Genomic DNA, 24,653 nt, shown 5'->3' on the forward strand with positions numbered 1-24,653 from the left:
CGGAACGGGCTAGTGACCTCTCTGGCGCCTCCTGTGTAAGAGTGCTGACTCCACGTGCGAGGGCTCCACCCTAACGATTTAAGCACCTCACAAAGCCCGCCGGCCCCCCAATGCCGTTCCCTTTGGGGGTCAGCATTACCACATATGAATTTTGGGGAGACAAACACTTCCGAGCACAGCACCCACCCAAATCGTACTCATTCTTCAAGACCAGAGGACCACCTACCTCCTCCTGACGCCCTTGTGAACGGACTCTGGTCACCAGGGGCTCCCTCCACGGAACTGGGAGCGCATGGGATTCCCTCGGAAGAGCGCGCCTTTAGTGGAAGCTGCAGACGTTTCTTTTCAGACTTTCCATATGTCTCCTCTTAAAAGCTCCAGAGGCAGCCGGTCCTTTCATGACCCGAGAACCTTCCGGGCTGCAGCTTCCATGAGGCGGGCACTGCCCCAGGAGGCTGGCTCCCACTTTTGCCGCGTATCGAAGCCTCGCTTGCGGTGATCTCTAAATTTCGAAACGGGCCTCGGCGTGTCACGGAACAGGACGGTAAATCTACGTAACACGTAGCAGAGTCTCAGCCTCCGGTGCACGGGCTGCTTTCCCGGGGGGCGCCCTCACCCGCTCCCGGGGCGTGGAGCGCTCTTCTTTCCTGAGAGGCAGGGCTGTGTGTCTGCAGCCTGTTCGGCACGTGAGCGGCGGGCAGGCGAGCGAAGCTCCGTCAGCACCCCCGTCGCCCGCGTGACCCCCTGAGCCAGCGCTCCCGTTCCCGCCCGAACTGTCCCCAGCCCGTTCGTGTAAGAGTCGTCTTCCGCGAAACCGGTCCCTGCGGCCAAAGAGGTTGGGGGCCGCTGGTCTAGGACACTTGCTGTGGCGGCCCGCCAGCCCGGCTGGGTGCACCGCGCTGAAATGAGCTTCCTTGCCGAGGAAGGTCACTCCGTTTGCCAACATCGGTAAAGCCGGCCTTGCGGGAACTGGAGAGGCCACCCTTCCCCCTCTTCCCCCTCTTCCCCCCCACGTGCTCCGTCCTAAGTGTTACTGCCAAGCCGCGGTGGGGAGCCTGTCACCGGGCCGGGCTGCCGGCTTCCTGGAGGGCCGCTCCAGCCCTCAGGGTTCCTGCCCGGCTCGTCCAGGGATCCCTTCGGACGAAGCGAGGGGCTGCCACGGGGGGACGTCCGAAGAGCCCCGCTCACCAGAGCAGGAAGCCCGACGTCGTGAGCTGTCGCCGCCCGAACTGGGGTGTCCCTGTTCATCACACGTTCCCGCGAACCCGATAGGCGGGGCACCGATTCTCTTCAGGCGCCAGCTGAGGCCGGCGGCGTCCTGCTCCCTGCAAGCCCGCCGGTGACGCCCCAGGACTCGGGACAAACCCAGGTCCTCGCCGCGGCCCACGCGACCCACGGGACCGGCCTCCCTCCGGGCCGCCTGCAGAGGCCCGCCTCCCTCTTCCCCGTGTGCGCGGCGTCGCGGGGCTGCCGAACGTGCCTGTGGGCCGGCCCCGCGCGCCGCCCGCGCTCCTGCGCCGCGCCCGCCGCCTCCCGCCGCCCGGGCACAGCGGCTGAGCGGCGGGGAGCGGGTGGGTGAGCGGCCGCCAACGAGCGAGAACGGACGCACCTGCCGGGGCGGGGGGAACGTCAGGGCCCCGCTGCCCCGCGTCCGCGCTGCGAAGGGGAGCCTCGGGACGCGACGGGCGCGCCTGCGCGCTGCTCTGGTGGAGGCCCGGGGCTCCCGGGCAGCGCGGTGACCCGAAGCGCCAGAGAGCGTTTCCCCCCCGTAGCCCGGAGGTACCCCGGGAACCAGCTCGACTCCACGCGGAGGACACGGCGAGAGAAGGGGAACCGCGTGGGGTTGGGGGGCCGCCCGGCCGGGCCCCGCGGGGTTCAGTGCCACAAGGCTTTTTACACCAATGTTCGCGGACTTCCCCCTTTTCTCCCTCTTTCTTACCTGTTTTTCTCTTCGCTTGGGGTTTTGTGGGTTTTTTGAAAAGTATTAAGAAGTTCTCCTCCTCAAATACACTGATTTTTTTTCAACCCGCATTTGCTGTCCCCGCTCACATCCCCCCCGCCCGCCAGTTGTTCACGTTCCCAACACGGGCACCTCAAACGTGTCCTTTCCTACCTGCCTTTGTCGCTTCTACTCGTCAGACGGCGATGCGCGTGCCACGGGAGTGAAGCCGGTCCTCCTCGGTCAGCCCAGCGCGGCGTCGTGGCTGCCCCTCACCGCGCACGCGTCCGCACACACGCCCGCGCACGCGCACGCGCCCGCACACACGCGCCCGCACGCGAGGTCGTCAGCCCAGGTAGACTGCGTGCCTGAGCCGCTCACTTCTCAGGAGGGTTCCGCAGACAAGTCAGACCCAGTCAGGCTCCGCCAGGTACGTTTCTGTTTCTCCTTAAACTCTGTGGGCACTTCCAGGGAGACTTCTTCTGCGAGTTTCCGCTTTATTTAAATCAGCTTCTGAAAATGGTGGCGGCAGGAGCCGTCGGAAGCTCGGTCAGTTCCTCTTACCTTTCCCAGAGCCGAGCGCACTGAAACAAAGCTAAGTCCGGCCTAGAGGTTTAAGAGCTGCTTGAGGTTTTACGTGCTCTCACCTGGGAAAAGCAGTTGTTCCTCACCCCGTTCTTAGGGCTCTGCTTCTGTGCGGTGGCTCTTCTTTTTAGCTGTCTCAACCTCAAAGTGAATGAAGCCCTGAGGTGACCCAACCCTGCCCTCTCTGGGAAAACAGAACTCAACGGAGTGAGTTTTCAAGATCTTACTGGCTTGATTCAGTGAATCGGGAGGCATCCAATCTAGCGGGTAGAAATGAAAGACTTTTTTTTTTAATCGAAGTATAGTTGATTTACAATATTGTGTTAGTTTCCGGTGTACAGCACAGTGATTCAGTATTTTTGCAGATTATAGTCCATAATAGGTTATTACAAGGTAATGGGTATAATTCCCTGTGCTGTACAGTGTATCTTAGCTGCCCATCTAGTTATACATAGTCGTTTGTGTCTCTTAACCCCATGCCGCTAATGTGTCCCTCCCCCCTTCCCTTCTCCTTTGGTAACCTCGAGTGTGTTTTCTGTGCCTGTGAGTCTGTTTCTGTTTTGCAAATATCAATACATTCAAAGTGAAATGAAAGGAGAAGGGAGTGGAAACAGGGAGGCAGAAAAGTGGGTTCGTTGTGGAAAGGTCACTTTCCTTTAGGGGATGGCAGGGGTCGATCAGGCCTAGCGCTGACCAGGTGAATCCTGATTGGACTGGTTTCACATTCCATTTCTGGGACAGGCTAACACTGTAAATAAGTCTCAGTGGGGTGATGTGGGGTTTAGCATAAGTGGCTCCATTTGGGGCTGCTGTCTTGTTCTTAACACCTCCATGCCTTGATTACTTGTACGTTTCAAGAAAAGGACTTACTGCCCTGAATCATAGAGAGACTTCAGTTACGGCCAGTTAGAAAACACTACTTCTCTGGACCAAGAGTTCAAGTTCCAGCTGCTAGACTGATACATGAGTTCCTCATTAGCCAACTGCCATCCTCCAGTTGGACGGAGGACAGCGTGCTAGGGTCCAGCATCTGGAATGTGCTCTGTGCCATGTACCAGATGGTTCCAAACTCTCAGGACACCCAGTGCCCCACGTACCTCTTAAATACAAAGAGCAAATGTCCCTTTTAGGAGACATGGGGTTGCATGCTAGGTGCTTACGTCTCCATGGCAGCAATGAAAGGATGAAGATGACTGTTTAAAGCCTGCGAACTTTGAACAATTGATTGAATGTAAAGTTGATGTTAATCTGAAAAACACACATTTTCACATAAAAGGATCAGATCTTTGCACGCAGTAATTATCACAGACAGAAAGATCCTGCTTTGTGGGTAGCAGTGCTTAGAAATCAAGAAGAAAAAGGATTGTGGGATAAAAAAATTTTCTGAGCTATTCCTGTAAGTAAATCTTGGTCCTTGCTTTAGGTAAAAGTTGAGATGGGAAGAAAAACATTTTCAGGGAAACAAAAAGCTTACAACAGGGTTTTGGAAACGAGGTCTTTTTAGACAGATGGATGTAGTTTCCGAATTGTTTTTTGGAAATTGTTTCTTAACTCTTTGACCTGAAATTGTGCTTAAAGTTTTGCAGAATAAAGAATACTTTTGGTGTTGGTTGTACAATGTCCTGTTAAGAATTCAGCATTTATTTTATCAAGAGATATTTTTATCCAATAGGATAAGACTATATTTTTTCTCCTCCAGTTTCTTCAGGGAATGAATGAAAAGAAAACTGTGGTGTTCATCTTTTAGGGGATGGCCGGCTTGTTAACAGTGGTATCTCAATTCAAGAACTGAGGAAGCAGGATGGTAGGAGAAAAGGGATGGCACAGGTTCTCTAAACTCTTGGTTCAAGGTGAAGTTATTTTCATTGCATTCCATAAGCCTTTCATTCTTTGCTTCCGGAATGTATAAAACACTGGAAATCAGGTGTATCTGAGCTGTTCAGTTCCCATTTTTGCTGGATTTTCAGAAATCTGCTGAAGTTCTCCCACATGCTAGATTTCTCAATATATGTTTCTTGTCAGATGGGCTCAGTATGGTTTAGCTTTTGCTTGTTGAAGTTATTTACATGGCCTGAGGTCAGATGGTGTTTTTTCACATTTTGCTTGATGGAAATCCATTGTTTTTATAGCAAAAGATCGGTTTCAATGAAGTGGTAGAGAGCTTCACTTCTAACGCGTCTGTTTAGCAATACATTCACCAGGCACTCAAATCTTCTGGAGAAGATATAAAACCATGAGGTGTGTATCTGGAGTTTTGATGCGGTGGTTCCTCTTCTGAGCTGGGCTGATTCGCACGTTGTCAGGCTCACACACCAGCCAGGGAGCAGGTCAAGCATCACATTCTTTCCAACAGAGGCAATGGAGAGGTGGCTTTACTTGCTGGAGAATTATGTAAAACTGAGATGTCTGGAGGTCATCGGTGGTAACCAGAGGAGAAAAGTGAACTGAACAGGCTGCTTCCACTTAGCAAGGCTTCTCTAAAAGAGTATTTACAAGTCTAAGTCCAGCTCTGGTAGAGCTCAGTTTCACAGAGTCAGAGAAAAACTGCAAAATAATCATATAATCCTAATAATAATCCTAATCAGTCCATCCGCCATCTGAAAAGCAAGGAGGGAGGGGGACAAAGAAGAGGGAAGTGAGAGGACTCATTCCCAAACCCGCCCACATGTATTCCTTTCCGCTTTATCTTTGTCTCCTTGGCTCTCCTCTCTTTCAAGAAGTCTGCAAGTAGAGAGAATGGGGGTGAGTAGCCAAAATGGTAGCCATCTGTGCTGCGCTGGTAGGAGAGCCTCTGGACGTAGGCGACCATCTTCCCTTGGATCATGGATGTCCAAGGTCACACTCTGTGAGCTCAGCAACACATGCAAAATAATAACCATAAACCCAGAAATGTCCCGTGGAATTTTCTCCAGCTCTCGTAACAAGGTTTGCAAAGCTTCTCTGTCAAGGAGAGTGGGGATGTGTAATTTTGAACACGTTTTTAATCGTTTCTCCTGGCTCTCTCCGAAGAAGAGAGAGGCACGCTGGCACGGCTGTAGGAGAGGGGGCAGCTTGACAAGAGCAGTGCTAGACAAAGTCACCCAGGTGCTGGTAGCACTCGGGAAGCAGGGGAGCTGCCTGGGGAGCTGGGGCTCGTCGGGCAGAGAACAGCACTGGGGTTGAGTGTGTGGTGAGCACAGAGGAAGACAGGAACCCTCAAAGCTCTCTGGCCAGGTCGAGGCCTCCCCGTGACCAAGCAGGGTTTTGTGAAAACAGAGAAGAGAGGTAACAAGAGTGGGAATAGTAGCAGGTGCCAGACCACCAGGGAGCACCAGTTAGGGTGCCCAGAGGGCTTGGCTCTTGACTGTAGCAGCAGACAGACACGTGGTGTAGCTCAATGTCTTAGACACACTGAGGAGGACTCAGAACTCCTGGAGACCAGGGAGGGGGAGGGGTGTCACCCCTGGGCTTCTCTTGCTCGAGAACCCAAAAAAGGACTTACCAGAAGGGATGTGAAGAAGTAACAAGAAAACCCCACACGCGGGATAAAAAGAGTCATATGAAATATGAACTCTGTGCCTTTCTTCCTTTCTCCATTTCCCCACCAGTATTTATAAGACCCTGACCATGGTTTCTTAACTGAAAATCGGAACTCATGGTAAGACAGCAGGTCAGAATATTTGAAATCCAGACAATTTTGAAAAGTCTGTGACTGTGGTCACTATAATATAGGTGTCATTCATGAATGTACTGAAGTGACTTGCTTTTCAAATTAGGAAATGCCACCTTTATTGAGATAAAACCCTTTCTATCTTTTAGCTGATAACTGGTAATAGAGAAGTTATTTCCTCACAGTCAATCTCAATGTATCATCTGTTTGTAAGGAAGAGAGGAATCGGAGATTTACTGAATCAAGGGGGCTGCAAAAGGCTCTAGGGCTCATCTGTTCCCAGACCCTCGTTTGACAGAAGATGAGGCTGGAGCTCCAGGAAATAACCAAATCAGTGGCTGAGAACCCAGAGCCCCACTTTTAAGCTTGGTGCCGTTTCTACTACCTTCTGCAGCTCACTGTGTATCTGCTTCACGTGGGCTAGTTCCGCCTTGAGAGGTGTGCTCCCAGCCGTGTACCCACCCACTCTCAGTGTCTGCGGTGGAACGTGGCGGGCTGTGTCTTTGACTCCTAGCACTGCAGCCCCGGTGGGAAGGAAAATGCTGAGTGGGGTCTGGCTTTGGCACAAGTAGGTAATCATGGTGAGTGGCTGGTAAGAGCTATGAGAAAGACATGAGCTCCCCGCGGTACCATTTTCTTCGCGAGCCCTGAGTTTATCCTGCCGGCCTCCTTGAGGTCATCTATTTCTTTCCTGACAAAAACATCTGGTTGTTTCAAAACTGAAATTTTCATGCATTTCAACTCATGTAGGAATGTCGAAAAGCTGTTCTGAAAAACATAGCTCCTCCCTGTGCCAAACCAGTTGGGCTGGATTGAACAACTGTTGTTATAAATCTCCACTCTGCATCGTCAACAGCCCAGAAGGTACAAAATAGAATGTTTCATGAGACCAGCCAGACGGATTGAATAAGACCTGCCTGGGGGAGCCCTGTGCGTTAAAGAGTCTGGAGACAGCCTTTTCTCTCCTCCCTCCTCAGACTCTTCTTGCAGACAATTTCTGGGACTGCTGGCGAGAGGACAGCATGTCAGGGTTCTCTGTGTTCACAACAAATTCTTTTTTGTCCTTAAGTGGAAAAATATTTTATGACATGGCAGAGCGACTGCTTGTTCTATGAGTGATTCACAAGGAAAACTCAGTGACCTAACGATATGTGTCCTCGCCAAGAGGCAGGGAAAGGGATAAAAAAAAAAAGTGACCCACAATCAAAAGTCTGAGAGGAACTTTTAAGATGCTCGACCACCTTTCCACTGAACAGTTCCCACTGTGGGCTATGGAACTTCCACCTTTGCTGTCTTTTATTTCATACCCATCCTTGTCCACAGGTTGGAACACCCACCCCCAAACTACATGCACAAAACCTCCTGTCCACTTGGGCTTTGTTTTAGTGCTTTGTTCTCTATTCCCTATTTCCTAGGATGTGCATTCTTATCAAGAGAGTCTGTTGTAATGCTTGGTACTTGTGTATAATTCAGTGCTGTAAATAAAGGCTTCCTCAGTGATCCTAGAATCAGAGGCTATGCAAGAGAGGAGACCCGAGGAATCATCCAGTTTGATTTACCATCCACTGCAAGATCTCTGGCTGCAAGATGTCTGTCAGCAGAAGCGTTGGATCTGGTCTGGTCTTGCAGCACAGGGAGCTTAGCTCACTGCTTCACAAGGCAGCCTCACCAGTTCCTCGGAGGTTCTCCGTTCTCTTGTTGAACACGTCTGTCACCCTGATTTCTTTCTGCAACCCCCTCCTCTTCTTGATAGACTGTCCTTTACATATTTGAAGAGAACACTCACATGTCCCCAAACTTTCTTTTCCAGGGAGCACATCCTATTTCTTCAGTCATTTCTCTTGTTTTTCTTTTCCTCTTTCCCCTCCACTTACATTCTAGTTATTCTTAGTCCTCTGATTTTTTTCTTATGAGCTCATGTCAACCTGACTCTCCTCCATCCTGTTTTTCTGTGATTTATTGTGGAAATTAAATATAACACATTATCATCTTCCTTCTGTGTTAAGGTTCATTCCATCAGTTTTAGCCAATATTTGAGATTGTTGATGGCATTTTGAATCTTGAGTCTGTCATCTATAATACCAGCTCTCTCTTGATGTTTTTCACTTGGAACATTGATATTCTCCCCATAAAAATGACTGATTAAAAAGTTAAAGTCTAGAAACAACTCTCTAGATGTTATCAGGCTGTTAATCACTCTTCAGATTCAGTAATTTATCCATTTCAAATCCAGCTAAACTTATTATCATCTAGCGCGTACTTCACCACAGTTTGTATAAAAATATTGTTGGATGTTTTGCAACATGTTTTGCTGAAATCATTGCATAGCATGTCCACTACAGTTTCTGCACCTATCAGCCTGGAGATGCTGTAAAAACTGGAACTAAATCTAGAATAGGAACCTGTGTTGGCCATGTGGGTAGAAGCTTTCTTTTCTAAATAACGTTCTCATGCACCTATTTGCTTTGCTGCCTTTGCTGCTGGCATTCCTCTTGGTTTCCCTTTTGGATCCATTTCCTTCCTTGTTCCAAGTACCAAGATGCTTTTCATGGACCATGAAAGAACTTACCTAACTCGTTTCCTAAATTCCTGTTAGCGTGTCCTCCAAGATAACACCTGTATTTTAATGGCAGCCTTCTGTGCCTCAACCCAAAAGAGTGGGGCCGGGGAATGTGTGCTCACACCAGGGACTGGCGGCATCACATCCCCTGGGAGCTGCTGCTTATTCTGTAAAGCTGGCCTTCTCCTCACAATCTGCTTGTTTGTGTGTCTGGCAACTCTCGTTGTGCAGCCAGCTCCCCAAACCCTGCCCCCAGCATGGCAGACAGGCGCTCCTGTTACGCAGTGGGAACCTCCACGGGTCCCCAGGCCATGCTTCTTTTAGGCAGTATTGGGAACGGCCCCAAGGGATTTATGCCTTCAAAGCTCTTTCCTAAACTGCGCTAAACCAAGTTAGGCCAGTTAGGGGTTTAAAAACCTCCACCTCTTCTTTTTTCGCATCTCCCTTCCCAACACTCTCCTTCACTAGCAGCAAGCGGGAGGGTTCATTCATTCATTCATTCATTCACTCAGCAAAGAGCTGTTAAGTTTCTGCCGTGTGCCAGCCTGAGGTAGGCACTGGGGATTCAGAGGTGAGCAACACAGCAGAGCTCTGCCCCTGGGAAGTCACCAGCCCAACTAGGAAGATGGGTTTTAAACACAGAAAAATGACAGTGTGAGAAGGAGGTTATGGGAGAACCAAGATCTTACCTCGCTCCAGAGGTCGGGGCAATGATGTGGGAGGTGATAGAGATCACCTGAATGGACCTAAGAGCCCAAGAGAAGCCAGCCGTCCCTGGGGACCATGCCCAGAGTCCTGTGCCCCCAAACCCTTCTGAGCTCCCCCGAGGCTGAGGGCTCCATGCGTGTCTTGGGCAGGGGATCTAATAAGATCTCATTTCACGGTCCATCTCAGTTTAAACTCGGGGGCTGTCACAGCCTCTGTTTATCTGCAGCATACTGACCACCCTGCAGGGTGATTTACTTTCACACGAGAAACGTCTGCCGGGTGTCCATCTCATCTCTGGAGTTGCCAGCTCTCCCCACCGTCTCCGCTTCCTCTTCACAACCCCAGCTATGCCCAGAAGTGCCCCCGAAGTAACCAGTTAGAGTTAGAATTCCGGACTGTTTTGTCCTAAGGGCGTTGGATTTCAGAAACTAGGGCTGGGAAATGGGTTTTTGACGACTCTAACCACGGCTCCACTTACGTGGCCCCGCGGGATCAGTGGAGGGCCCCGTCTTCTAACACCCTTTTCTGGCGCTTCAGGGTCTCCTGACACGCAGACCCCCTAGACCTGCAGAGTCTGTGAAGAAGGGCAGGTGGATGAGAAGCGTTTTCCCAGCCTTGTCCATCTTGGGAAGGGGCTGCTTCGCCCCTGAGCGCCCCTCAGCCCCGCTCCCCGCCTTGCTCCTGCCTTGGTCGCCTCCCGCTGAGACCCCCCCCAGGCACGTGGTGCTGACTGCGGCTGCACAGCCGCTTTGTCCCTTGCTGGGCGTCCCTTCATTTCCCTTTCCCAGGCCATCCCGGGGTGGGGGTGGGAGGCTGCTTCCCTCTAGCATCTCCTTGGATGCGAGTGAGAGGCTTTGCACAGAGACTCGGAGCTGGAGAGCCGTGAAAGGCATCTGCAAACGTGGCAAGTTTCCCTTTTGCGTTCTCCCGAAACATTTGACAAGAATTAAAGTTTCCCCCAGGGGCACCAGCTTCACATATTAAAACCAACCTTTTTTCCTTCTTACAGTCTCTCTCTCCCTCCCTCAGTCTCGGATTCAAAGGGAAGGATTTCCTCTGAAATAAAGCCCCTCGTGGCCCACGCGCCCCCGAACGGCGGGGGGGAGGGGCGGACCGGCCAAGGCGGAACCTGTTTTCTCTGGAAAAATAATAAAACGTGGAGTCGGTTTCTTTTAAAATGGCTTCTGTTTCACAGTTCAAGTTGAGCTTTCTGTCAGGAAACGAGTGCCGGTTCGGCCTCTGCGGTGGAGGAAGGGGCGGGGACGGGCTCGCAGGGCGTGAGGCTGCTCGGCTGCCCTGGGTGGTCGGGCCCTTGCCTCGCCCCTCGGAGCCCACGCGGAGCGGTCCAGGCGCCGCAGGGCCTCTGCGCGCCCCGGGGCAGCAGCCGTGACCCTTCCCTCTGGCTGCGCTCACTTGGGCAGCTCTGGGCAGGGCTCCCTTTAGGAGGGACACGGTCCAGCATAACCAGGCAGAATATACGTCTGTGATGACGCCAGGCAGCCACTGGATGTCGGCAGCCCGGCTCATTTTAGGACCACGGGGACGGGCCAGTGAAAATCCCAGGCGTTCCTGGACAAGTCTGCTTCCAGGAAAGCAAAAATGGAAATCGGGGGCAGGGGACTGGGAGAGGAGGGGGGCGGGGAGGCTGAAGACAGAGGCGCAGCCATAAATATGCATGTCTGGGCCGTGTGTGTTTCAAATGGAATGTGAGCACGCACACGCAGGGTGTACTGGAGGCTGTTTGTGAGCGTCCCCCAGAGGGCGGAGGGCTCGAACACACATTTGGAATGTTCATTGGAAACACGTGCGCCATGAACAAAAATGAAAGCGTACCTTAGACACGTTGACCGTGCACCCAGGCAATTAGCAAGCGGTCCCTTTTCGATTTGCTGGGCTGTGGCGCTCGGTCGCCGAGCCCTAACGCTGCGGCGGTGGTCGGATCCCTTTAAGCCCACGGAAGGCTTTCCAGAGCCGTGCCGTGGCTAGGGGGCAGCATGGAGGCGGGACTTGCTAGAGTCGACGTGCTAAGATTCCCGAGGGATCCCGTTTGGAGACGGGATTTAGAAAGTATTCATTCCTGCTTGAGAACTTCTTCTAACGTGCGTGCAGGGAAGCGTGTCCCTCAGGTCAGTGCACTTTCTCATGCTGAACACGTCTGTGTGATCAGCACCCAGAAGCCTCACTCAGCTCCCTGCCAGGCACTGCTCTCTTCCTCTTATCATTATATTCTAAATTACAATTTTCTTGTCAGTCCCTAAAGACGATAATGGTTTATTTTGTGCCAGAACTTCAGGGCAGAGTGAGTTGAAGCCAGGGACGTGGTGTGCACCCAGAGCCTTCCTCGGGCTCCCAGCGCCACCCGGAGTACAGCGCGAACACCATGGCCCCAAATCTCTCCAGACTGCTAGCCCCTCAACTCGAGCGGCCCTTGCAGTTTATACCTTTACTCATTTTATATGGTGTCTTAGCCTGCTGTAACAGAATGTCAAAGACTAGGTGTCTTGTAAACAACAGAAACTCGTTTCTCACGGTTCTGGAGGCTGGAAGTCCACCATCAAGGCACCAGCAGGTTTGGTGTCTGGTGAGGACCTTGATTCTTGGTCTTCTCTCTTTCCTCACATGACGGAAGGAGTGAAAGAGGCCCCTATTATGTGGGCACTAATCGCATTCATGAGGGATCCACTCTCACAGCCTAATCACTTCCCAAAGGCCCCACCTCCTAATACCGTCTACTTGGGAATTAGGATTTCAGCATAGGAATTTTGGGAGGACACAAACACTCAGTCCATACGTGTTGAGAGCCAACCAATACCAGGATCTCTGCTCTCAAGGAGCTTAGCAATCTACAGGGGGAGGAAGACAAGGAGACAATAGGCTGTGGTCTCTGCTAAGGCTGTAGTTAGCACAGGGGAAGAGAAGTACCCAAAAGGGAGCACTTGGTCTTCAAAGTTTGAGGAAGGCTTCCTAGAAGAAGAAGAGCCTCAGCAGGGTCCTGGAGGACCACCAGGTGAAGGGGTAGGTGGTAAGGAGAACAGAATTCAACGCACTGAGAACAGCATGTGCAAAAATAGGAAAGGAGTGGAGTGAGGGAGGAGAGATTAGCTGGGATCAGCTCATGAAGATCCCTGGTGCTCTGGGTGACCAGATGTCCCCATGTGCCCTGGGGTAGTCTCCACTTACACCTGCTATCCCAGCATAACAGCCACCCTCTCCCCTCCTTCACTCTCAGGAGTGATTGGTTTGGACCCCAAAATAATATAGTCACCTCATTCAAAACATGCCAAAGAATTTGAATTCAATCTTGAAGGCCCAAGGAGGCGGTGAAGGCCTTTGAGGAGGGAAGAAACACAATCACATTTGCATTGTAGAAATATGACTTTGGCCGCAGTAGAAGAATGTTTTGGAGAAAAGAATGATATTTTAGGAGATTATTGCCTTCATCCAAGGTAGAGGTGATGGTGGCCAGGGTTAAGAGATTGATTGTGATGACAGATGAATTCAGAAGAGGAATCACAAGGACTTGGTGTTTGTGTTTACTCTGTGTTCATTGGTCATTTATATATTGCCTTCTGAGATTTAACACTGGATTCTGCTGGCAGCCTGGTCCTCGGGTTCCAGGAGCACAGAAGCCTTGGAAGAGCTGGAACGGAAGAGAATGAGAGCAGGCCCAGCTTGGTGTTTTCCGTCTCTGGAATGCAAAGCTTTCCTATGCTGCGCCAGGTCCCAGCAGTGGCCTGGGTTGAGGCCAAGGTCAGGGCCGGGGCAGGGTGGTGCTGCTTTGGGGTGGTACATACAGCTGGGTAGCACTGGGGTGCTTGGCAAAGACTTTGCCCTTTGACTGGGAGGTAGGTTCACATCCCGTAAGGTTGAGGAATGTTACAGGCTTGTGAATTACATTTTAAAAAATATTTTATCAATACCTCTAAAGTAGCAGGAACTCCAGTCCATGCCACATGTGTTTTCCATGTGTGTTGCGACTGTAGAAACTAACCAAACAACTCTGTATTGAACTTGTCAGAATATAATCAAAAATTCTGCTAATTACTTCAGCATGAAGCCCACTAAGCTCTCTCCCTTAATCATCAGAAGCAGGTCCGTTAGTGAGCACCGCCACTCGGTAACAGCACTTTATTGTGTTTCTTGGACAACTGCAAAAGCTTATCTTTCCCTGCAAGGTTTTCTCATTTTTGGAAACTTCATCCCCATTACAGTCATCATTACTAACTCATCAAGAGTGCAGTGCTGGGAAAGGTCCCATGCAAAGAAATTCCTGAAATGGGAATGGACATTCATGTTGGAGTGGTGGTTTTTGCCAAAAAGTTAAACTCGAGCAAATGAATTGATTATCCTAGGCTGCTGGCTTCATTGCCTGAGAAAGCAGCAAACACAAAAATCCGCCAGTGGGTCCATGCTATTTAGCACATTTGTTTTATCTCTGAAGGCCAATAATAATGACAGAAGAAAGCTGAAGGAGCTTTGAGCCCAGGAAGAAAAATTAAGAGGTGTTTAACGTTTACAAAGAAAAACATTATTTCTCTCTAATCTTTCTTGTCTCTCAGTTCCCATTAAGCATCTGCACAGTGTGGGTGGGGGGAGAAGAAAAAAGAGAAAGTGAAAGCAGTTAAATAGCAAGTTCTCAAATAAAGAGAATGCATAATTATTTATACAGATATAAGAGAGCCTTAGTGCGCAGTCTGTAAATGTTTATATTTGGTTTTTAAATGAAATATGGTAAACCCTATTTACTATTCAGAATTCCAAATTTACAAAACAGATTTTTTTGTTGTTATTGTTGTTAGTGGGAAGAGGAGTGGAAATGAGTTGGGATAGGAGTTTATTCACATTGCATAAAAATTCTTTAGTTTGCAAAATGATTCACTGAAATCTTTCTTTAAATAACAGCTCTGCTAGTGCATTTAATTTACCAAAAAAAATCAATTTTAAACAGAATTTTAGAAATAACGTCTGTGTTATGCAGTAAAAATGCAGTAGGCATTTTAAAATAAAAACAGACTGGGGTGAATATGAAAATTAATTTGTATTCTTTGAATAAACTCTTACTAGGCAAGTATCAGGATGGTGGCCTAAAAGTGTAAGGGAAGGGTCATTGTGGAAGGAGAAAGTTGGAGGATTAGTTAGGATTAGGGAAGGGAGCGTGAATATAACTTTAAAAATTGGACATGATATCATCTAAGGAATGAATTTTAGTAGGAGGCCTTGCTTCAGTAAAAGTAAACAAATGGATTTCTAGTTCAAGATGCAGATAACCTCCCCTGCATTTAAGCATGCAGGTATTGATAATTTTCCCTCCCTTCCAAATTCCCATTGAAATAACCAAATAAATATATAAAAGAGAAATCTGCATCAGTGTTTACGTGGTTTCTGCAAAAGCAAGTATGACAGTTAGAAAAGAGCGGTGAATGGAGGGAGAGTTTATCCTAATATTTTTAGACTGCAACTCCTCGGCGGATTAATAAAAGTTACTTGAAAGGTAATATATATAATGTAAAAAATTAGTAATTTGGATCAAAAAGCTTAGATTATTTCAACAGCAGTTTGGAGCTGGGGCATATGACGTAAAAGGCTATTAAGTGTCTTATTTTACACGAGGGAGGGGCAATGAGTAGATGTGATTTCTTTTTGCTTGATGTGACCAAGAATTTTGGCTCAAATATTATTGAAAGGCAACCTCCTATAGAACAAACATAGGAATAGAGAGAGGTAAAAAAAAATTATAGTGTAAGTCATGTCAAAGGGAGAAATAAGCCTTTCTGTTGGTCCTTTCAACATAGAGTGACAATTTGGGGCAAAGGCTGAAACTTAAAATCACAGGCAAATACTTGGGTGCTGGTGAGCATGAGATACATAAAATGCACGTCCTTTTTCTAGCATAGCATGTTAATGAGTTTTGGGATCTACAAATGTGTGTAGGCTTGACTAGGGGTGGAGAGCGCAAATATTACCTACGCAAAAGTAAATGTCCAATGTCAGCTTTATATGGTGAGGGAACAGTCCCCTGTGGGGGAAGGTGGTTCATAAGGAATCTATAATGTCAGGATGACCAAAGAAGTTTGGTCATCCCTTCATCACCTCAAGTCTTCAGTAAAAGCTTTGCAGAAGGTTTGGAAGTAATTAAAAGTTCAGTATAAAGTTTGGAGGGGTGGAGAGGTTGATGGGGGGAATAAAGCGAAAGGGAATAGAGAAACATCTGGGCCCGGACAAAGCTGTGGGTATTGCACAGCCAAGGAAAGTGCTCAAGAGATGTCGAATGTGGAAGACACAGACAATCAGAAGCAAAATTTGTCATGAAAATGTAAGTGCCTATAAATTTGCCCAAATCATGGCGAGGATGTTAGATTTCTCATTGAATGTGGTAGCAAGGGTCAATGGTTTTGTACTGTTTTCAAATATCAAGAAGTCGTGTGATATCTGTATACACAGTGTCTACAGTATTAGAGTTAAAAAGATAAATCTATCAAAAAGTAAAATGAGAAATAGCCACTAAGCATTAAATAAGATATAAGAAGTTAGAGCAAGTAAAATAGTTATGTGAGTAGTTAAACTTGCTACTAAACGACAAAGACTCAGGACTTGCAGTTTATGGCAGAATAGAATAGGTCATAGCCCCCCAGTGTTCTCACTACATTAACTAGAAAAATCCTGAAAATTTCCAAAATTATATATTCAAAGACAAAGGACAGTTGTGGAAGCAGAACTAGATGAATTGGAATTCCAGTTCTGAGGTCATCTGGCAATTGCCAGCTATTTTTTTTGCTGAACCCATTTTCCAATTTGGTTTTTAAAAAAGAAACTGACTATGTGTTGTTTACAAGAGACACATTTTGAATAAAAGACTGTTTACAAGAGACTTTATTTATAAGGACACAGGAAGATGGAAAAATAGGAAGACAAAAGAGAGATTCCATACAAACCCTAACCACAACCAGATTCCATACAAACACTAGTGTTTTGTTTTCCATACAAAACACTAACAATTCACTAACACTACATGAATAGATGTAGTTCTATTAATAGCAAACAATGGGATTTGAGGCAGGAAATGTTAATAAGGACAGACGGACATCCATGATAAAAGAGCCAATTCATCAAGAAGGCATAATAATTTAAAGCCTGTATACACCTAATAGTTACAAAAGATATCAAGCAAAAGTTGATAGAACTAAAAGCAGAAATTGATAATCCACAATTATAGTTCGGAGACTTTAATACATCATTCTCAGTAACTGATCATAATTGATAGTAATACATAGAGAAAAAAACTAATAAAAACATGGAAGATCTGAACCCAATTGACAAATACTGTATAGAGCATCACACCCAACAACTGCAGAACACATTCTTTTCAAGTTTATGTGGAACATTTACCAAAATAGACCATATGCTGGATCATAGAGTAAGTCAGAAAATTTCAAAGGACTGAGAACATAGAGGAAATGCTCTTTGACCACAGTAGAATTAAACTTGAAATCAATAACAGAAACATAAGTAGAAAACCTCCAACTTCAATAACACATATATCAAAAAAGAAATCACAGTAATAGTTATGAGACATTCTGATCTCAATAATAATAAAAATTTGGTATATCAAAACTTGTGGAATGCAGTTTCTGACCAAAGAGAAATTTATAGTTTTAAATGAATATATTAGAAAAAGGAAGGTTGGAAATCAATGATTGAAGTCTCCATCTTAGGAAATTACAAAATAAAAAGCAAATTAAATCCTAAGTATATGGAAGGAAAAATAAAGCTGAAGCAGAAATCAATGACATAGAAAGCAAAGATATAATGGAAATGAAATCAACAAATTGACAGTACATACCACTTAAGAAAACTATTTAGCGATATCTATTAAAGGTAAACATGGGTATATCCTATGATCCAACAATTCTGCTCTTGGGATACATACCAAGAATATTTAGTTTTTATGTCCTCTATAATAGGATGTATATAAGACATGAACTAGACATGTATAAGAATGTTAATAGTAACGTTTTTAATAATAGCCATAATGGAAACAACCCAAACTTCCATTAATGAAAGAATCGATAAAGAAATTGTAGTATGGGTTTTAAATGGAATGCTATATAGCAATGAAAAAGAATGACTTTTGCTACATGTAGCAAGATGATGAATCTCACAGACATATTGTTGAACAAAATAAACGAGAATGAAAAGAGTACACGCCCTGTGACTCCATTTAAATGAAATTAAAAATTAAGCACAACTAATCTACGGTAATAGAAGTGAGAATGATGTTTTCCTTAGGAGTTACTGACAAGGAGGATATGGCAGACACGAGGAGGTACTGCCCAGACGCCCTTCAGGGAAGGACTTTTTGCTCCAGCCGCTGGGAGTGCCGTCAGTGAGCAGCCTTCAGCTGTTTATGTAAATCATACCTCAAAAAAAAAAAAAAAGAAAGAATAACAGACTCAAAATGAGTTTAAAAATGCAACTATATGCTGTTTTCAAAAGACACATCTCAAAATAAATGATAGGAAAAGTTTAAAAAATACATAACGGAAACATGGTGTATTGAAAGCACGGGTTCCACTCTCTCCTGAAATCCCCCTGAAATGACTGTAGAATATTTGAAAGGTTTAAATCCACAAGGACAAGAGGTAAAGGATAGAAAACAATAGCAAACAATATATATATCAACATTTTGGAAGCAGGAAAATGGTGACTGACGTAACAAAGTAGAGAGAAAGTTGAAATCTAAGCCTATAGGGCAGAGAAACCAACAGGAAGTGAGAGAGTTTCCACACATGGCTCCAGAAACGTTCAGGAAGACAAGAGTATAGCAAGTGGCTGAGATCAGGAAGACTGGTTAAAAGTCCTTATGTTGAGCACTTAGACTTCTGGATCCTTTCCCTGACCTCACACTGTCACGTCACTGCTTCTCCCCATTTTCAGTAGAAGTCTGAAAGTTTTCTCTTTGGAGACGGTCCATCTGACAGGTTCCAAACTTGGGGATACCCCACACCGCAGAGAAGTGAGAGTGAGGTGCCATATTGAAAACAGAGGATCAGATGAAAGTTGACGTCCTCAGTGGTGAGACCTTGGCCCCTTTCCTTCACTTGGGTCTCAGAAAACTAACAGCCAGCATGAACCGTCTAGCAGAAGATTAGTTGATTCCTTTCTGAGGAAACTGCCCAGCCCAAATGAAAAGACTGCTCTCACTCTTCCTTGCAAGATCCCTGTGTTCTCGAAGCCCAAGCAACTGGCCTTCAGCAGGACCCAACTGAGTCATCCAGTCAGCAGAGGAGCCCAGGCTATTGGTTCTGAAGAGTTTGCACATCCCCTGGAGAGCTTTTAACCAATATCCCAACCTGTCCTCGAGGGTCCACCTACTCTGGGTTTTCCACTCCATTTGGGGGAAGGTTTAAGACAATTCAATTTGAATGTTTAAAAATGTGTAGAGGAAAAAAAAAAAAAAATGTGTAGAGGACATGTGACATCTGGATTATACCTATATGTAGAAAACAGCAAAATTTTAAAAGAGAAATATTTTTTAACAAATTGTAATGATGTTAAATGCTCCCTAATTTAATACATAAATCCTCATCGTTTTTAACAAAATCAGTCAGATGATCCTCAATTTCACCTGGAATAATAAATATAAAAGACAATACCTTACTTATCATGTAAGCTATTAAAATTAATCATAAATTTACAGGAATTAAAAGAGTGAGGCTCTGCTGCCAGAAAGGACAGTTCAGTATAACAGAGTAGAATTAAATATGAGACCTCCGCAGATGACAAAAGTGGCATTTTACATCAGTAGAGAAAGAGTAGATTGTCCCATGAATTGTGTTGGTAATCATTAGAAAAAGGAAAGGAAAATGATTTTATTTCTTTTTCAGCGGTTTATTAATGAAGAGTTGGGGAAAGCTGGGCACGCTGTGTCAAAGTTGGTAACCGTGACTGCTCCCAGCTACCTGAGCAAAGAAAACATGATCAAATGAGTTGCCAGTGAAGCCCCTCTCAGCTCAAATGTTCTGTAGTCACTCTAAAGTAAGATGGTCGCTGCTTTTGTCTGTCTTTCTCAAAGCTCAATTGAGTAGTGGCGTTTGGTAAGTCAAAGTAGAAAGACAAAAGTAAAAATAAACTTGCCTTTCTCCCTTGAAGGAAGAGGAAAGAGACGGGGATGAGGCCCTTCCAGCCTCGAGGGCCTGAGGGACTTTGGAGCTTCTTGACATGCACTGTTTGTTTTCAATGGGAAATTACTCAAAATGTAATAAGGAAATATTCTGCTGAGTAAATAGATTCGTTTACATCTTGTGGCATGGACAGTTAAGAAGAACCTGGCTTTTTAGCTCACTTGGCTGAAACCCCCAACAAGAGGGATTTCTCTTTTCACTAGTATTTCTGTCTTTCCAAGGGCTCTTCCTCCCCCTTCTTTTGAAATCAGATATTTTAAGATACTTGAAATCCAGGGAGGGAAGAGAGACTTTGTTCTACTGTGACGGGGAAGAAAATTATTAATGTTTTGTGGTCACAGCCTTTCCAGAACCCCTCCTGCCTGTCTTGAGAATCTAGCTTTGTCAGCTCAGAGTGCACCATGTGGAATTGAGGCAATGGGTGAGACAGACACACAACTGGACGAGCCAGGACGTGGGGTGTACGTTGGAAAGGACAAGATTATTCATGAGAAAGAAAACTGGAGCTGGAAGGGAGGGTGGACACAGAGAGGAGGGAGAGGAGCAGGACTGGGGGCCGAGGCGAGGCCACCAGAGGCTTCTGGGTGACTGAGTACTGAGAGTAGGCGGGACAGGGCAGACGCCACACGACTGGCTGTGCATTAGAAGTGCAGTTCTCTCTACGTCTTGGCAATTCTTCCCTAAGTAAAATTTGGAACTGATTTCATTTATATTTTTCAGCAGAGTGTGGTTCTTTGAATCAAAATGTATGTGCTGAAGCCAAGCCAAGTGGGTTTCAGTTCTATTTGGGTTACACCACAAAAGTCAAAGTTTGGATCACTCCTGGCCCTTTGCTCTCACTTCTCTCTGGGCCTTGCCCCATCTTTTTGCCTCACATAAGGGCTCTCCTGTTTCTTGCTCACGGGCCTTCTCTCTGCTGCAGGCTGCCCATCGCTGATTCCTCTAATCCCAATACAGGTAAAAATATATTCAAAAATAGGAATCTTGAATACTACCAATATCACCTCATCTTTGCCCTCACTTGCAGCCTCTGAAGGAAGTTAGAGTTTGGAAATGATTATTCCTTTCAAAATGACTGCTGAATGGTCCCTACCACCTGGCCAGCATGATATTACTTTGAATCACAAAACCCAGGCTACAGTGGAAATGTTCCATGCTGGGTCCAAACACACAAGCACCCACTTAAGGGCAGTTGCCACGTATTACATTTATGCAACAGATAGTTACTGAGCACCAGGTGCCAGGCACTGTTCAAGTGCTGAGGATATAGCGCTACAGAGAGATAAAGCAAAACAGAGCCCCAAATCCTGCTTTCGTGTTGCTTACAATCTAGTGGATGCATACTAGATAGTGAGACAGTGGGGAATGCTAAGACTTAGAACTGAAGCAGGGATAAGTGTCGGAAACGTCAGGATGGATGGAGGTGGCTGACATTTTAGACGGGGCGGCCAGGGAGCTCTCACTGAGGAGATACTTGAGTAAAGACCTGGAGGACATAAGAAGGAAGAATTTCAGTAGAGGGGACCACGAGGGGTGGCCGAGAGGCAAGAAGGTGACTGCCAGAGTGGCTGGGGGTGCTGAGTGAGGGGAGGGCAGCACGAGGTGCCTCGGAGAGGCTGTGGGGCTCATGTAGCTTATGATGAAGACTCGAGCATTTTCCTCATGTGAGATGGGAAGCCACGGGAGGAATCTGTGAAGAGAGGGGACACGACGTGACTTAAACTTTAACAGGATCATTTTGGTTCCATTTTGAGAACAGACAAGGGAAGAAGCAAGGAGACCAGCTATGAAGCTTCTGTAGATGAGACAGGGTGGAGGTTTCCACCAGGGTGCAAACCCAGGGTGCAAACCCTGGTAGCAGTGGAGGTGAGAGAAACTTGATTCTGATTTACTTTCAAGGAAAAGCTGATGTGTTGAGGTAACTTCCTTCCATTCCTAGTATGCTGAGTGTTTTTGTCATTAAAGGGTTGCACTTTTCCAATTTTTTTCTGCATGAATGGAGATAATCATGTGGATTTTTTTCCTCCATTCTGTTAACGTGTTGTATCACACTGATTAATTTCTGTATGTTTTAAAAAAATTTTTTTATTAGAGTATAGTTGCTTTACAATGTTGTGTTAGTGTCTGCTGTACAGCAAAGTGAATCAGCTCTAGGTATACATATATCCCCTCTTTTTTAGGTTTCCGACCCATTTATGTCCCCACAGATCACTGAGTAGAGTTCCCTGTGCTATACAGTAGGTTCCCACTAGCTCTCTACTTCATACATAGTAGTGTATATATGTCAATCCCAATCTCCCAATTCATCCCATGCCTCCTTACCCCTTGGTAACCATAAGTTTGTTTTCTATTAATACATCTGTGACTCTATTTCTGCTTTGCAAATAAGTTCATCTGTACCATTTTTTCTAGATTCAACATATAAGCGATATTATATGATATTTGTCTTTCTCTTTCTGACTTACTTCACTCTGTGTGATAATCTCTAGGCCCACCCATGTCACTGCAAATGACATTATTTCATTCCTTTTTATGGCTGAGTAATATTCCATTTGTATATATGTACCACATCTTCTTTATCCATTCCTCTGTTGATGGACATTTAGGTTGCTTCCATGTCTTGGCTATTGTAAATAGTGCTGCTGTGAACACTGGGGTGCATGCATCCTTTCGAATTATGGTTTTCTCCAGATATATGCCCCAGAGTGGGATTGCTGGGTCATATGGTAGCTCTGTTTTTAGTTTTTTAAGGAACCTCCATACTGTTTTCCATAGCGGCTGCACCAATTTAGATTCCCACCAACCATGTAGGAGGGTTCCCTTTTCTCCAAACCCTCTCCAGCATTTACTGTTTGTAGATTTTTTGATGATGGCCATTCTGACCAGTGTGATATTTTTGTATGTTTAAGTACCCTTATGTCTCAGGAATAAATCCCACTTAGTCATGGTGTATAATTTTTTAAATATGTTGTTGGATTTGGTTTGCTAGTATATTTTTGAAGATTGTTGCATTAGTACTCATCAGGGATATAGGTCTGCAGTTTTTTGTTTTGTTTTGTTTTGTCTGTAGTGTCTTTGTCTGTGTTTGGTATCAGAGTAATGCTGTCTTTGTCTGTGTTTGGTATCAGAGTAATGCTGGCCTCATAGAATGAGTTAGGAAGTGTTTCTGCCTCTTCAGTGTTTGGGAAGCATTTGAGAAGGATTGTTGTTCTTTTTTTTTTTTTTAATGTTTGGTAAAATTCATTAGTGAAGCATCTGGTTCAGGGCTTTTCTATGTTGGGAAGTTTTGATTACTGATTCTATTTCCATACTTATATGTTATAGGTCTATGCAGATACTCCATTTGTCCTGAATTAGTCTTGTTAGGTTCTGTGTTTTTAAGAATTTGTCCATTTCATCTAGGTTGTCCAATTTGTTGGCATACAATTGTTCATAGTACTTTCTTATAATTCTTTTTATTTCTGTAGAATCAGTAGTATTATCCTCACTTTAATTTCTGATTTTAGTATTTTTAGCCTAATCTCTTTGTGTAGTTAGTCCTCTAGTTAAAGTTATATCAATTTTGTTGATCTTTTCAATGAAAAAAAATTTGGCTTTGTTAACTTTTTCTATTTTTTTCTAGTATCTATTTTATCTCTGTTCTAACCTTGATTATTTCCTTCCTTCCATTGGCTTTGGGTTTAGTTTGTTCTTTTCTAGTTGCTTAAGGTATAAAATCAGGTTGTTGATTTGGAATCTTCTTTTTAAATGTTAGTTTTTACAGCTATATATTTCCCTCTTAGCCCTGCTTTTGCTATATCCAATAAGTTTTGATATGTTGTGATTTTGTTTTCATTCATTTCTAAATATTTTCTGATTTCCCTGGTGATTTCATCTTTGGCTCATTAGTTGTTCGAGTGTGTTATTTAATTTCCACATATTTGTGAATTTTCCAGTTTTCCTTTTGTTAGTGATTTCTAATTTCATCTAATTATGGTTGGAGAAGAAACTTTGTATAATATTTATCTTTTTAAATCTATTGAGACTTGTTTTGTAGACTAACATATGGCCTATTTTGAAGAATATCCGATGGGCACTTGAGAAGAATGTTAATTCTGTTGTTGTTGGATGAATTAGTATGCATGTTTGTTTATAATTTTTATGTCTTTTTCTTGTTAATATATAGTTTCCTTTTTCATCTCTTATAATATATAGTTTCCTTCTTTATCTTTTTTTTTTTTTTCCTTCTTTATCTTTTGCAACCTTTTTTTGATTTAAATTCTATTTTTTTCTGATTTGGTATAGCCATCCCAGCTCTCTTTTAGTTATTATTTTCATGGAATATCTTTTTTCATCCTTTCACTTTTTAACCTATTTGTGTCTTTGGATCTAAAGTGAGTCTTTCGTAGGATATAGGATATAGCTGGATCATTTTTTAAAAACCATTCTGTGAATCTCTGCCTTTGATTAGACAGATTAATCCATTTATACATAAAGTAATTACTGATAGGAAAGACTTCTGCCATTTTGTCATTTGTTTTCTGTATGCCTTATAACTTTTTGTCTCTCATGTCCTTCATTTCTGTCTTCTTTTGTGCTTAGTTAAATTTTTTTGCAGTAAAATGTTCAAATTCCTTTCTCACTTGCTTTAGTACATATTCTGTAGATATTTTCTTTGTGGTCACTATGAGCATTGCATTTAACACCCTAAAGTTATCACACTCTAATTTGATGTTAACTTCAATAGCATACAAAAACTCTGTTCCAATATAATTCTGTCCCTACCCCCTTTCAGTTATTTATGTCATAAATTACATCTTTATACATTGTGAGTCCCAAAACACAGCCTAATAATTTTTAAATGAATTATGTAGAAATTAAAAAGTGGTGTTATAAATAAAAATTACAATAAAACTAGCTTTTATAATTGCCCATATATTTCTCTTTACTGGAGATCTTTATTTCTTCATGTGACTCCTAGATATTATCTAGCACCTCTTCATTTCAACATGAAGGACTCCCTTTAGCATTTCTTGTAAGGAAGGTCTAGTG

General features: G+C 44.9%; 1 long non-coding RNA gene across 2 annotated transcripts in view; it reads left to right on the forward strand.

Annotated features, from left to right (window-relative positions):
* Positions 1–2,269: 2,269 nt before the first annotated feature.
* LOC132356358 (uncharacterized) overlaps positions 2,270–24,653 on the forward strand; it is a 59,053-nt gene continuing 36,669 nt past the window's right edge. For both annotated transcript variants that reach the window (XR_009499848.1, XR_009499847.1), the window contains exon 1: positions 2,270–2,369. This is a non-coding gene — a long non-coding RNA (uncharacterized LOC132356358). The remainder of the gene's footprint in view (positions 2,370–24,653) is intronic.

Source organism: Balaenoptera ricei, chromosome 2, assembly GCF_028023285.1.
Source record: "Balaenoptera ricei isolate mBalRic1 chromosome 2, mBalRic1.hap2, whole genome shotgun sequence".
Classification (NCBI taxonomy): domain Eukaryota; kingdom Metazoa; phylum Chordata; class Mammalia; order Artiodactyla; family Balaenopteridae; genus Balaenoptera; species Balaenoptera ricei.